The sequence below is a fragment of the Antechinus flavipes genome, chromosome 1 (genome assembly GCF_016432865.1).
Source record: "Antechinus flavipes isolate AdamAnt ecotype Samford, QLD, Australia chromosome 1, AdamAnt_v2, whole genome shotgun sequence".
NCBI classification, from domain to species: Eukaryota; Metazoa; Chordata; class Mammalia; order Dasyuromorphia; family Dasyuridae; genus Antechinus; species Antechinus flavipes.
In genome coordinates, this window is record NC_067398.1 from 641,657,491 (window position 1) to 641,673,937 (window position 16,447).

Sequence of the window (16,447 nt, forward strand, 5' to 3'; positions counted from 1 at the left end):
GAACAAGTATTTACCTTTTCTCCTTTCCCTACTTCTCCCCTCTAAAAAAAGAAAGAAACCATGTATATATAGTCAAACAAAATAAATTCAACCTCATCCTCATTCTTCATAGTGAGTCCATCAAATTTTGAATCAAGAGGTGGGCAGCATGTTTCATTATAGCCTTTGGAATCATGGTTGGTCAATGAGTTCATAAGAATTTTTAAAGCTTTTCAAGTTTTTTTTTTCCTTTTCATTGTTGTTATGCATTCTAACACCTCTCATATAGCAAGCATCCTTGGAGAAATACCTGGAGAAAACTTTCTTTAAGCATTTATCTCTGGCACCAGATACTTATGTTCTAATTGAAGTTTAGCTTTCATTGTCATTGTTTCCAAGGGTGTGCTTGTCAACAAGGTATTCTGTCATGCCAGAATTGGGAAGACCTCATTTTTGTGCAGGTTGGTTACTGTGATCACCCCAGTTGTTTGATGGGTTTTGCCTATTTGTCTAGGCAAATGGGTTTTGATGAAATCATATAAATGGGGGTTGTTTTTTGTCTGCTGCCAACTTATGCAATTCCTGGGGAATGATTGATTGACATTTTCCCCTCAAATGCACAGCACACTCCATTACATGCAGCCTGCTCTCCCAGTCACCACGATCTGGTTTCTTTGATGTCTTGCAGCAAGATTCGATTTTGGAGTTTCATCAGCTGCTCAGCATGTTCCCAAATACTTGGCAAAGTTCTTCAATGCCACATCATCTCGGTTGACATGGACAGGTAGAGGAAGGAGAAGTAGAAATCCTGGTTGATCTGCCAGTTGATGGGAGACCAGATGAGGTCGTCATGGAGGCAGAGATAGAGGCAGCTGAGAAGAGGAGGAGGAAGAAGAGGAGGAAGAATGCGGCTGGGGCAGTGGCTGAGGTGGACAGCGGCTGCTCAAACAATAGGATGGAAGTATTGGTTAGTGAAGATGAAGGAGGAGATGTGGCTAAGGGGCTAAGGGAAATCAAACAGCACATTCTGTTGAAGCAGGAAACTGCAGCACCTCCCCTTTCCAGCTCTTCTAGCCCGAATGCACAGTTTTATAGCCCTTTAGGCATAGTTCCTAATTGCTCTCTGGAATGGTTGGATCATTTTACAACTCTACCAACAATGCATTAGAGTCACAGTTTTCTCATCCCCTTCACCATTTATCATTAGATAAGTTTATTTTATATATGTATGTATGTATGTATGTATATATATATAGATATACACTTTTATTTCAAAAAATTGTTTCACTTGTAATCACATTCTTTTCATTTCTTTTTTTAAATTAAAGCTTTTTATTTTCAAAATATATACATGGATAATTTTCAACATTCACCTTTACAAAATCTTGTGTTCTAATTTTTTCCCTTCCCTTCTCCCCACCCTCTCCCTTAGAGGGCAAGTGATCCAATATATGTTAAACATCACAGGCATTTCTTAATAAAATTAAATACATCATTCAGAGAAGGAATAAAAAAAGATTAAGAACTCCTGAAGTGAACTCTCAGAAGAATTTATTTTACATCATTTCAAGCAAATATTTATTAAGTTCTGATTATATTGGGTGCTTACTATATATGGGATACATAGACAAAATGAGGGATTCCTTGTCCTCAAATAGCTTAAATTTTACTGTGGGAAAACAGCATATAGACATATAAGTATAAAGTATATATACCTGTTCTATTATTAATAAACTGTCCTTCCTAGTAGACCTATGCCTTCCCCTAAAGATTACTCTCTACATCCATGGGAGATGTGGGACTGATATAGATGAGTATGAAGGTATGACCATGATGGTAATTTGTGTATGGAGCTTTATTTGCCTATCTAACTTAAAGAGACACTGAGTAGAACCATAACTCAAAGAGTAAATGTTTCCTTTTCTTTCTTTTTTTTTTTGCCTTTCATTGTAGCAAATGATGACTTGAATGTCATTGCCTGAGAAAAAAGTGGGATGTGGTGGGGATGAACATGACAGACCTGACATCTATTCCCTCATCTTGCCTGATGGGTCAGCCTGAGAACTGGGCCAGGCTGGTTCTAGGGGAATATTTGACTTACCCTTAGCTGGGTCATATCAGAACAAGAATTCATTCCAACGCCAAATAAATTTTTTCTCAGGAAGAATGGAGAGATGCTCTTCAAATGGTTCTCATTGTAACCAGTGATGATGATGATGATGATAATAATAATGATAGAAATAATAAGAGTCAGAATTTATATAGTTCTTACCATGTGCCAGGTACTGTGCTAGGTGCTTTAACTTATTTGATGATCACAGAAACCCTGAAAGATAGATGCTATTATTCTTCCCATTGCTGTTGAGTCATTTCAATTGTGTTCAACTCTTTGTGATCCCATTTGGGCTTTTCTTGGCAAAAATACTGGGGCAGTTTGCCATTTTCCTTCTCTAGTTTGTTTTATAAATAAAGAAACTGAAGTAAACCGGATTAAGTGACTTGGCCAGAGTCACAGAGCTACTAAGTGTCAAAGGCCAGATGTGAATTCACAAAGACGAATCTTCCTATTGATGGAACTCTATCCATTGTACCACCTAGCTGCCCTATTATTCTCACACAGCTGAAAAAACTGAGGCAAACAGAGATTAAGTGATTTCCCCAGGGTTATACAGCTAATTAGTATCTGAGGCTGGATTTGGACTGTGGTCTTCCTGATTCCAGGTCCTGTGCACTATATACTTTGCCATCTAATTGTGGACAGATCTATGGTCCCAGGCCTTGCATGAGGGTCAAGGCAGGAGTTTGTAGGGTTCTGAGGTAAGGCTGGTTATAGAAGTAAATAATAATAGGTTATAGTTGCAAAATGCTTTATAGTTACAAATAGAATTCATATCAGTTATTTCAGTTAATCTTCACAGTAGTACTGCAAAGTAGGCAGAAATATAATTCTATCCATTTTACAGTTGAGAAAATTGAGTTCCAGAGAAGGAAAGTGACTTTCCAAGCTTTGGTAGAGTCAGGGGCAGAAATGGGTTTTGAACCTAGGTCACATGATTTCAAACTCAGCGCCAATTCTCCTTCCACTTACCCTCCTCCCTCCTCAGCCCCCTTCCAAGGCTGACTGTAATTATAATTGAGTTGAGTAGGACAGAAGGCTATTTTAAGAAAGCAAGCCTTCACAGGCCAGGTTGATGGTGGGAGGGACCTGCAGCCCCTGCCATTCCTTAACTCAGCTCTTGGGAGTGACATTTCCAAGGCAGGCTGTGGGCTCACTTAACATTTGCGTTGAGTTGGTGAGTGGGTCCCCAGGGGCTTCCCAGTCCCATTTCTACTGACATTAGCTGGCTGGGGAAGTAGGCACAGAATTTGCAGCCAGGATTTACTGGTGCCAAAGGTGTAGTTAATGCCAAGTCTGATTGTCTCTGGCCCAGTGGCGGAACTGAGCTGTGGGGAGGAGAGAGAGAGGGAGGACAATGTGAAATGATCTGTGAAAAACTTTGTGGGGCAGGTGGAGAGACCAAGAGTAACCATATCTCCTCTATGAGGTCCTCCTTGATGTACCAAATTGGGCATTTCCTACTTGTCTACCATACCAATGACTCAGTTTTCTCATCTGGGAAAAAAAAATAGTGATTGATATATAGAACCTCTGAGATCACTTCCTGCTCCTTATCTCTGATACCAAGACATCCCTGGTCTTCCTAGCTCTCTGAGTTTCAGTTTTTTCCTTCAGAAAAGTGAGCACCAAAAGCTGTTTCATAGCTAGGAAGACTTAGGATAAGGTATTCATAGATGAAGAGCTGGAAGGGGCCTTCAAAGCCACCTAGTTCAAGCTTCTCCTTTTACAGATGTGGAAACTGGCTATACAGGTTATTAACGTCAGAGATGGGATTCTAATGTGGACTCCACATCCATTTCTTTTTCCACTCTACCATGCACATTTGAGACATATAGGAAAGTCACTTGACTTCTTAGTCGCCTACACAAATCTCTAAGGCTCATAGTTTCAGAATAGTTCTTAAATCTGCATCCAGAGAGGCACCTTTCTTTTGGGAATCAAAGAAATCACAGATCTAATAAAATAAATGCTGTTAATGATACTGAAACCATCTGCCTCCCAAGATTATTGTAAGACTAAAGAAACACAAGCTCTAAAGGCCTAGAGCCCATCTGGCTATATTTTACTTGTATTGTACGTGCATCTATCTCTCATACAAGATTGTAGACCTAGTAAAAACAAGTAAGCTTTGAATCTCCTACAGGGTCAAGCAATGGACAGTGAAAATAGTAAATACTTACTAATTAAATAACCTATTGAATAGAATTGAACAAGATTTAAATATCCATTAAATACCAATGTTTGGAGGGATCTATGAAGGGGTTTTCAAGCACAGATTTTTAAAACTGGAAGGAGTCTTAGAACATAGAATGTTAGAAGTGAAAGTGGTTTTAGAAGAGGGACTTCAGAACTGGAAGGTACCTAAAAACAAAATATTAGATCAAGAAGGGTTAGAACTATAGAAAGGATTTTTAGAACACAGACTTTCAGAACTGGAGGAGACCTTAGAAAATAGCATGTTAGAGCTGGAAGGATCCTTAGAACACAGAATATTAGCACTAGAAAGAGCTTTAGAACACAAGACTTTCGGAACTAGAAGGGGACTTAGAACATAAAATGCCCAAGCTGAATGATATCTTAGAACATGAAATGATAGGCTTTAGTACATAAACTTTCAGAACTAGAAAGGGCCTTGAAAGAAAGAATGTAGTAATTGGAAGAGCATCAACTACCTTTGAAATCATCTAGTATAATACTTTGGAAACTGGGGGCCAAAGAGAGGAAGTGATGGCCACACAGTAACCAAAGTCTCTTGTCTCCTTCGAGATTCACTTCTTGATCAATAGTGTTGTCCACCAATAGGGGAATTGTAGAAAGAATTTTGGGTTGAAGCATATTTCATTATGCCATGTGGACAGTTTTGAATCTGTCCATGAATAGGTCAATTTCTTTGCATCACTGTCTATCAGGGAGGCATTTGAGTTGGGATTGATTAGTAGTGTCCAATATCTCTTCCTGATCAATTTGTTCATTTAGCACTAGTGGTTAAAAAGAAAGAAAAGGACTATTGCTTCCTGCCTTCTTTTCTCTTTGGTCCTTCCTCTCACTTTCCTCCTCCCCCCAGTAGGAATTCAGCAGAAGCCACAAAGTCATCCTACCAGCCCTAAGACAGGAGCTGCCTTCTGTTAGTACTCACATCAGCTGCCTCTTAACGAGCATCCTGCTGGGAGACACTCTGAAGCCTATTACTAGCTTTCAGAACCATGCATGGCCCCGGCAGGGTGCCCCTTCCATAAAATTTCCACTTCCTCTCCCTTTAGTCCCCTCTCCCAAATTTTCTCCTCGTTTAGCTCATCTCCCTGTTTTTATCTATCACCCACTTCAACCCAGGGAACATGGTGGGGAAGGTCAGTGTTGTGTCAAGAACATTGGCCCAAGAGACTGCATATCTGGGTTCTAGTCAGTCCTGCCTACAGATTCACTAGGAGATTGTGACCAAGCCCTTTATCCTCTTTGGAACTCAGTTTTTTTATTTGTAATTATGGGTTAAATGGGTTAAATCATACCAGTTCTCTCTAATTTTATCATTCTTCATTCTATGTCCTGTGTCCTAACATCTTGTATTCAAATGTCCCTTCCAGCCTTAACAAGCTAAATCTTAAAACATACTCCTTCCTTTCTGCTCTTTCCTAAGTTTCTGCACCTCTGCCTTCTGCATTCAAAAGTTTCTTCCAGTTCTGATGGTCTAGGTTCTATTGTCCCTTTCAGTTCTGGCATCCTTCTAGACTATAATGTCATTTCCATCTCTGTCACTGTGTTCTAAGTCCTAAGGTTCTCTTTATATCTAACATTTGTAAATATTCTAATATCTCTCCTAGTTCTGAAATTATATATTGTTGGGTCCCTTCTGGCACAGAATTTTATATTCTAAGTTCTAAAATCTTTTCTGTTTCTACCATTATATATTGTATGTTCTAAGGCCCATTTCATCTCTAAAATTATTTAATGTTTTAAAGGCTCTTTCAATTCTAATAATCCATGTTTTATTTTCTAATGTCATTGCCAATTATGAAATTCTATGTTTTAAATTTCTTTTTAATTCTGGCATAACTCTAACTTCAGACCTTGAAAAAAATGGATGCAGACACATATATTGTATCTAAGATATACTATAACCTATTTAACATGTAAAGGACTGCTTGCCATCTGGGGGAGGGGGTAGAAGGAGGGAGGGGAAAAATTGGAACAGAAGTGAATGCAAGGGATAATGCTGTAAAAAATTACCCTGGCATGAGTTCTATCAAAAATGGATACAGAAATATTGCATCCTGAGTCTCTTATTTGGAAAGAACCAGATAAAGTTACCTTGTCACTTAGATTTTACTAGATTTGTTCTTTTCTATTTCTTCAACTTGTGCTTACAAGGTTATCCTCCCAGCTGGAGCTTTCCTCCATCCTATCCTTCCGTCAAGTCCTAGATGGAATCACAACTTTTGCCCTAGAATCAATGTTCCACACCATTTCCCAACCTTAAACTCTAAATCTTGATGCTGGTTCCTCCTTCTAGCTCTTATTAGGTATTCTCTTCCCCTACTACAATGTGAGCTTTTGAGAGCAGGGATTATCTTGTCTTTTATATATTCATGTGCTTAGCACAGTGTCTGGTACATAATAAACCTTTAATATAGAAGTAGCTGGGGGCCCAATGGACTAAATGCTGGGTTTCAGGACCTGGAATCAGGAAGACTTGAGTTCAAATGCCACCTTGGATATCTTCTAGCTATGTGATTCTGGCCAAGACATTTAATCTCTCTCTACTTTAGTTTCCTCCTCTCTAAAATGAAGATAATTATAAAATGTATCTACTTGAGTTGTTTTAAAGATAAAATAAGATAATTTTATGAAGTGCTCTGTGGATGTTAAAGTGTTATAGAGATGCTAGCTAGCTATTATATTATTAAAAATACCTAGGTAACCAGATTCCTTCGAGATACATTGCTCTACCATAAAGTACTCTCATCTGGCCTTCTTATTCTCTCTGCTTCCAATTCAATCAACTTTGTAGTTATGGAATATGGTCCAGTTTTGGGAATACTAGCTTAGAATTCTAGGTTTCTTTGAATTTTTTTTTATATTGCTTACACATAGACCTGGGGTAGAACAGTATTTATGCCACAGACAGCATCTTTGGCTCCCTGTTCTCAAAGTTCAATTGTCTTGTCTTCTGAATCACAATTACAGATGGATATCTCTGTCTCTTGCATGCTTCAGAAGGCTTGTAGAATGTGAGACTTGTATTATCATATGAAAAAACAGAACTCTTTGTGGACTTTAATGTGCATCTATGATTGCTGATTATTGTGTATGTATACAAAGAAATGGTACACTTCAGTTGAATTTCAGTTTTTAATTCTTATAGTTTCTAAGACGTGCAACTTTTTTTCTTGTTTATTTTAAAAATATTTTAATTATCCTCAGTTACATGTGAAACAATTTTTTTGCATTTTTTATTATAGCTTTTTATTTATAAGTTATATTCATGGGTAATTTTACAGCATTGACAATTGCCAAACCTTTTGTTCCAATTTTTCCCCTCCTTCCCTCCCATGCCCTCCCCAATGTAGCAGGTTGACCAATACATGTTAAATATGTGAAAGTATAAATTAAATACAATATTATTATACATGTCCAAACAGTTATTTTTGCATTTGTTTTTTAAAGCTTTGAGTTCCAGTTTCTTTCCCTTCTTCCCCATTCCCACCCTCTTAAAGAAATATAATTTTTAAAAGAGATCTTTTTAACGATATAGGAAGAGAAATCCCATTTAAAATAACTGTAGACAAAATAAAATATTTGGGCCTTTATCTGCCAAGACAAACTCCGGAACTATATAAAGACAATTACAAAACTATTCTCACACAAATAAAGTCAGATTTAAACAACTGGAAGAATATTAATTGTTCATGGGTGGATCAAGCTAATATAATAAAAGTGACAATTTTATCTAAATTGGTCTACTTGTTCAATGTCATACCAATCAAATTGCCCAAACATTATTTTATAGAACTAGAAAAAATAATAACAAAATTCATCTTGAAGAAGAAAAGGACTAGAATATCAAAAGAGTTAATGAAAGAATATGCAAAGAATGGTGGCCTAGCAGTACCAGACCTAAAGCTCTATTATAAAGCAACATTTATCAAAACCATTGGTACTGACTAAGAAATAGATTTTTAGATCAGTGGAATAGGTTAAATATATATGACATGATAGTCAATGACTATAGTAATCTAGTATTTGATAAATCTTCAAACTCTAGCTTCTGGGATAAGAACTCACTATTTGAAAAAAATTTCTGGGAAAAATGGAAAATAATATGTCATAAACTTGGCACAGACTTACATCTCACACCCCATACCAAAATAAGGTCAAAATGGGTACATGATTTGGGTGTAAAGCGTGATACTATGTGTAAATTAGAAGAGCAAGGGATAGTTTACTTATCAGATCTTTGGAGAAGGTTGGCATTTATGACCAAAGAAGAACTAGAGAACATTATGAAATGCAAAAAAGACAACTTTGATTACATTAAATTAAAAAAAAATTGCACAAACAAAACCAACATAAACAAGATTAAAAAGGAAGTACAAAGCTGTGAAAAAAATTTATAGCCAGTGTTTTTGATAAAAACCTCATTTCTAAAATCTATAGAGAACTGTGTCAAATGTATAAGAATAGCAAGTCATTCTCCAATTTATAAATGGTCAAAGAACAATTTTAGACAATTTTCAGATGATGAAATTAAAGCCATCTTTAGTCATATGAGAAAGTGCTCTATATCACTACTGAGTACAGAAATGCAAAATAAAACAACTCACATCTCTCAGATTGACTAAGATGACAGAAAAAGATAATGATAATGTTGCAGGGGATGTGGGAAAACTGGGACACTAATGCATTGTTGGTGGAGTTGTAAACTGTTCCTACCATTCTGGAGAAAAAATTGGAATTATACACAAAGGGCCATAAAACTGTGCATACCCTGTGAACCAGAAGTGCCACCACTGGGTCTGTACTCCAAGGAAATCATAAAAGAGGGAAAATGACCTGCATGTGTCAAAAGGTATGTAGCAGCTCTTTTTATGGTAGCAAAAATTGGAAAATAAGTTGATGCCCATCAATAGCTGAATAAGTTATTGTATATGAAAGTACTGGAATATTATTGTTCTTTAAAACATGATGAACAAATTGATTTTAGAAAGGCCTAGAAAGATTTATGTGATCTAATGCTGAGTGAAACGAGCAGAACCAAGAATACATTGTACATAATAACAGCAAGATTATATGATGATGAATTATAAAAGACTCGATTCTTCTCAGTGGTTCAGTGATCCAAGGTGATTCCAAAAAACTTTGGATAGGAAATACCATCTACATCCAGAAAGAAAACTATGGAGATTGAATGTAAATCAACACATGCTATGTTCACTTTTTTCTGTTTTTTTTTTCTCTTGTGTTTTTTCCCATTTGTTCTGATTTTTCCTTCCCAACATATTTCATGAGGAAATGTATATTAAAAAAAATTAATATACATATATAACCAGAAAAAAATAAAGCAACTAATTAAAAAATGATGAAATCTGGCAACATCTTCCAAAAAAAAAAGGCACATGTGAAATTATACAAAACATTTCCATGAAAGTCACATTGGGAAAGAAAATATAGATTCTCCTGCCCCACCCGCTAAAAAAACTTCAAGAAAAATAAAATTAAAAAAATATTATGTTTCAATCTGTATTCAGTTCTTTCTCTGGGTATGAATAGCATTTTTCATCATAAGTCTTTTGGAGTAGTATTATATCATTATATTGGTAAGAATAGGAATCATTCCCACTTGATCATTCTACAACATTATTACTTTGTACATTTCACTTTGCTTGAGTTCGTGGTTTTTTCAGAGAGCTTCCTGCTCATCATTTCCCATTCAACAATAATATTCCATCATAATCATATAGCACAAGTTATTCAGCCATTCCCCAATTGATGGACATCCTCTCAAGTTTCAATTTTTTGCCCTAAGAAGAGAGCTGCTGTACATATTTTTGTACATATAAGACTTATAACTTTCATATCACTTAAGAATTAGCTATATATCACTATTCCTGGATTTGTCCTACTCTTTCTGGGGGAAGTAGCATTTTCTTGGCACTCGACTTTGGCAAAGGAGGTAACTACACTCTCTGCCCTCTATTTTCTTACTAAGAAAAGATAGGTTATGTTGTAAAGGTGGAGAGAATGCAAGCTAAGTGAATAAAATAACAAAAAATAAAGCCTTGGTATAAAGATTCACAAAAGATATAGCCTTTTTTGTTCCAAATCTACAGATAACTTAATTTAGTTTGCTTATTAATAAAAACCATAATTTCTTCCCAATTTTCCTGGTGTCCAATTCATCATTTCCCCCTTTTTTAAAGGGTAACTTAAAATCTCAACATATGTACCACAAATACCCAAATTAACTTATGAAAGTTACTGAAAAGTCCTTTCTTCATAAGAAGAAATTGGTAGGGGAAGGGATATTTGAGACTACAGCCTATTATCTCTTATGGACATGATTGTCCATATGATTGAAGGTACTGGGGAGAGAGCATGGTGACATGTTTGGGAAAAGTGACTAGTTCAGTTTATCTGTAGCATAAAGTACATAGTGGAGATGTAACATAAATTAAGACCATAAAAATAAGTTGGAACCAGATTGCAGGAAGTCTTACATACCAGACTGAATAATTTGTTCAGTAGTTTCCATTTTGAGTAAGGAAATGTCTTGATGAGAGTAGTGATACAAGAATTTAAAGGAGAAAGAGACTTATAAGCAAGGAGACTTCATAGAGTCTCAGAATTCATAGAAGAAATATCTTGAAGGATGAGAACAACAGGGAAATCTAATGAGACATGACAGACAGTCTAACAAGAATTATCACTTGTCATGACCACTATACACTTCTGGTAATTCATATGGAAACAAATAATACCACCAGACAATACCTGGCAATTTTTTCTAAGGATTATCAGGTCCTGGGCAGAAAACTGAACATCTGGGTTCACAGGTGGCATTTAAAAAAAATCATTCCTTTCATTTGGAGGTGTTAGATTTAGAAGATCATGTTAGTTATGGCAAGTGGGCAGCTAGAAGAGATAAAGGTATCTGAGAATGGGATTTTAATTTCTGGCTCCTGGTTTAAAATATGAGAATAACACAATGAACTCCCAGATAGTAATGAAATATACTCAACAAAAGTTCGGTAAAAAAACATTTGCCTGGAATTTTTCAGATCCAATTCAAGGACTTAAATGAAAAAAAAAAGTTTTTTGGAAAATGATTTCTAAAGAAGGAAGTCAGAACACTATGACCAACAATTTTATGGGGGGTTGTTGCTTATTCTTCATCACTGAAAAGACTCATGACAACATGGAGGTGATGCCATGCCTTGAAAGTGAATTGGATTTAAGTGAGGGAGGAGTGTACAAAGTTACTAATCTCACTTTTCCCTTTGGAGCCATCTGGGTTCAAGGCAAGACATAGATCAGGATGACTAGAGTGAATCCAAGGAGAATGGGAGACAACTGATTTTGATGAGGACAAAAGAAAACTCCTTAAAGAATCCAACCTGGATTTCTAGCTATATGAAAAGATGCTCCAAGTCATTATTAATCAGAGAAATGCAAATTAAGACAACTCTAAGATACCACTACACACCTGTCAGATTGGCTAGAATGACAGGGAAAGATAATGCGGAATGTTGGAGGGGATGTGGGAAAATAGGGACACTGATACATTGTTGGTGGAATTGTGAACACACCCAGCCATTCTGGAGAGTGATTTGGAACTGTGCTCAAAAAGTTATCAAGCTGTGCATACCCTTTGATCCAGCAGTGTCTCTACTGGGCTTATATCCCAAAGAGATCTTAAAGAAGGGAAAGGGACCTGTATGTGCAAGAACGTTTGTGGCAGCCCTGTTTGTAGTGGCCAGAAACTGGAAACTGAGTGGATGCCCATTAGTTGGAAAATGACTGAATAAATTGTGGTATATGAATGTTATGGAATATTATTGTTCTGTAAGAAATGACCAGCAGGATGAATACAGAGAGGCTTGGAGAGACCTACATGGACTGATGCTAAGTGAAATGAGCAGAACCAGGAGATCATTATACACTTCAACAACGATACTGTATGATGATCAATTCTGATGGACGTGGCCATCTCCAGCAATGAGATGAACCAAATCAGTTCCAATAGAGCAGTAATGAACTGAACCAGGTACACCCAGTGAAAGAACTCTGGGAGATGACTATAAACCACTAAATATTTTTTTTGGTCCCTCTATTTTTGTCCACCTGCATTTTTGAGATCCTTCACAGGTTAATTGTACACTATTTCAAAGTCAAATTCTTTTTGTACAGCAAAATAACTATATGGACATGTATACTTATATTGTATTTAACTTATACTTTAACATATTTAACATGTATTGGTTAACCTGCCATCTGGGGGAGGGGGAGGAGAGAAGAAGGGGAAAAATTGGAACTAAAGGTTTTGCAATTGTCAATGCTGAAAAATTACCCACGCATATATCTTGTAAATAAAAAGCTATTAAAAAAAAAAAGAATCCAACCTGGAAACATATTGACAAACTCAAAATTAAAAAAAAAAAGTATATAAGACATAAACATAGGTAAGTAGTAGCTGAGGATGGATATAAAAGAGTGCTTTGGCTCTACACCTAGATTATGCAGATCTGTAGGGTCTCAGGCCTAAAGTTAGGAACACTCATTTTCCTGAGTTCAAATCTGGTTTTAGAAACAAGGATGTCACCCTGGGCAAGTGACTTAATCCTGTTCTCCTCATTCTTCATCTGTAAAATAGGCTGGAGAAAAAAACAGCAAACTAGTATCTTTGCCAAGAAAATCCCAAATGAAGTCATGAAGAGTTGGACATGAAATGATTGAACAATGACAAATTGTTGTGCAATTGAACAAGAGATAGTAAAACTTGCCTACTGCAAGGACTCTGAGGGATTCAGGAAGACTAGAGAAGGATGAATGTTTCAATTTTCAAAAAAAAGGAAAGAGTCAGTAAACTGTAGAGTAAGAAAATTAACTTCTATTCCCAGCAAATTTCTAGAAAACATTATTAAGAAAATTGTTTGTGAGCACTTAGAAAGGGAAGCTAAATCACTAAAAGCCAGCATGGCTTCAACAAATACAGGTTATATGAGATTAATCTCATTTCCTTTGACAGAGTAAATAGATGGTAGATCAAGGGGATGCTGTAGCTATAGTATGCTTAAATTTCAGCAAAGCTTTTAACATTTTTTTTTCACACTGTCATTGTGCATAAGGTAGAAAGGCATGAATTTTAGCAATAGTGTAGAGTAACTGAAAGACAGCAAAGTCATTGATAATTGGGGGTGTCTACCCCAAGAATGGGAAGATTTCCTCCAGTAGGATGGGCAAATGAGAACAATTTGTTTCAGCAACCATGGAGGTGGCCAAAACGGATCCCTTGGAGTGCTCAGAGCTTGGTCAGAAATGCAAATCTGACTTATCACTTTGTGACATCTGGGGTTCTATTTGAAAATGAAAGACAATAGTTAATAATGTATATTCACAAATTAATGGCTAGGACTAAAAGAGTGCTCATTATTTGTTCCATGTCAGTTTAGAAGGTCTGTGATGGAGTGCCCCAGGGGTCAGTTCTTGGTCCTATATTGTTTAACATTCTTTGCTAATGACACAGATAAAAGCTTATTTATCAATGACAAAACTTGGAGGGATAGCTAGCATGTTGATGAGGCAGCCGTGGATAGAGCTCTGGATCTGATTTCAAATTTGTCCTTAAACTTTTATTAGCTATATGACCTTGAACAGTCACTTAACTTTTCTGTCTCAGATTCTTCATTTGTAAAATGGGTATAATAACAGGACCTACTTTGCAGGGTTTGTTCTGAGGACCAAATGAAATAGAATTTGTAAAAATAAGCTTATGAAGAGCATCTAACACATAATTCTTCACTTTTTCAAGATCCTCCCAAAATCTTGACAGACTTGAATGTAGGTTTGAATAAAATTAGAAAATGTAGTAATGAGAAACACAAAGTCTTAAATTTAATTTCACAATGATGTTAGAACTATGGTTAAAGAGTAGATTTTTTTTTCCCCTAAAAAAAGGTCAAAGGATTTTAGTGGACTTCAAAATTCAATATGAAGTGCCATCAAAGCTAAAGTGTATATGGATTTCATTAATAGGGGCATAGTTTCTAGAATTGAGGTATGGGTTAGTTTTCTTTGTTGGCTCATCAGTCAGCTCATGTCCCCTAACTATGGATGTTCCACCAAGGCTCTCTCCTAATCTCCTACTCCTCTCTCTAAGGACTTTCTCAGTGGTCTCATCAGCACTTGTAGATTGAATTCTCATTTCTTATCTTAATAATACCACTATGTAGTCTCATTCTCTCTTTTGAGCATCCATTCCAAAATAGTAATTACCTATTAAGTATTTCATACTAGGTATCTACTATAGAAATTTCAAATTCTACATATCTTAAATAGAACTCATTATTTGCCCTCTCCCAATCCACTCTTCTTCCAAATTTCCTAATTTCTATTGAAGGCATCACCATTTCTTCAGTAACCTGCCTTCATAACTTTGGTGTTATTCTCAATTTCTTACTCTCTCTCATCTAAAAATCTATTCATTCGCTAAATCTAGCTATTTCTATTCTTTATTATATATCCTGAATCCAACTCTTTTCCTCAAGTTACACAGCTACTGCTTTAGTTCATCATCTCTCATCTAGATTATTGCCATAGCATCTCAGTGGTTTCCACGTTTTGCCTTTTCCCACTCCATCATGTTTTAAACATTGTTTCTAAAATGCAGATCTGATCATATTACTCCCCTACTCAATCAACTCCAGTAGCTCCCTCTTTCTTCCAGATAAGATATAATCTCCTTTCTTAATCTTTAAAAAACTTTGTCAATCTGGATACAACCTATCTTTCCGTCTTTCAGTCTGCTGCACTTGTCTTCTCTCTTCTCCCATACATGACAGTCCATTTCCCATTTCTTGTGCCTTTTTATGGACCTCTCCAAATGCCTTTCTCACTTTCTTTCTCTTTCTTCTCTTTCACAGCAAAAGCATTATGCTTTTCGATGTTTTTACTTATCAGTGTCCTCATTTCTAAACAGCTTTATATTTTATTAATTTACATTTATTTTCCTTATATTTATTCTGATCAGATTTGTATATGTCCTTGTTGCATCTGTTAGCATGCAAGCTTCTTTCAGATAGCAATTGTTTCATGCTTTTTGTAAATAATACTAATTAACTGATTGAATAAAAAAGTGATAGTTCTCTGACTTGCTACAGTCAGATCCCCTGTGGGATCTTGTTTTCAGTTCACCAAAGTTTAGTGATCAATCAACTAGCTTTCATTAAGCATCTATCATGGACCAGGCACTATGCTAAGTGCTGAAGATACAAAGAAAGACAAAACAAACAAAAAAGCCCAGTCCCTGTTCTGAAGAAAGAGATAAGTTGCAAAAAATGATATACAAAGGACTCAGAGGCAGAATAAATTGCCTTAGAGGGAAGCCATTAAGATTAAGAAAGACTGAGAAAGGCTTCCTGTAGAAGGTTGAGCTTAGTTTTGAAGAAAGCCAATGATTCCAAGAGGTAGAGATCAGGAAGCAAGAATTCTAGGCATGGGAGACAACTCTTGCAAAATCATGGAGATAAGAGATAAGTAGAATGTGGAGTCATGTCATAGAATTATAATCCAGAATTTTAAAATCAGAATTTCTCAACTTAGTAAAATCTTGGAATTTTAGAAATTTAGACTCATATATAGGCTCTTAAAACTATAGCATTTTTAATTCATAAAAGTTTTAAATCATAGTTTCCTTTTTAAAAGTTTCTTTTCTTTATCCTCATTCTTCTTTATTTAAAAACATATATCTAAAAATAGCTTTTGTTTTTATATACCTAGATTTGTCTCCTGTATCCTTTCCTCTGTCTTTTCCAATCACATACGAAACTCTCTCAATCACAAGATTTAAAAAAGGAAGATGTCAAAGAGAAAATAATTTTCAATCAATATATCAAAAAATCAACTCTTACATTATTTTCAAAGTTCCATACCCACAAACTCCCCCCCGCCCCACCTTTTCTTTTACTCTGTAAAATATCAGGAGATATCCATCTTTTTTTAATATATGCTAAAAGATTTTCCTATCTTTTCTTTGGATTAATATTGGTCTTTATAATTCTTTAAATTCTTTTTTGATACTTAAAATTTCCATTTACATTGTTGTAGTCATTATATCTATTGTTTTCCTAACTTTTCACT

The 16,447-nt window shown here is 35.9% G+C and overlaps 1 pseudogene; it reads right to left on the bottom strand.

Moving 5' to 3' along the window:
* Positions 1–351: 351 nt before the first annotated feature.
* The window catches only part of LOC127547858 (ferritin heavy chain-like), a 68,937-nt pseudogene continuing 52,841 nt past the window's right edge, over positions 352–16,447 (bottom strand).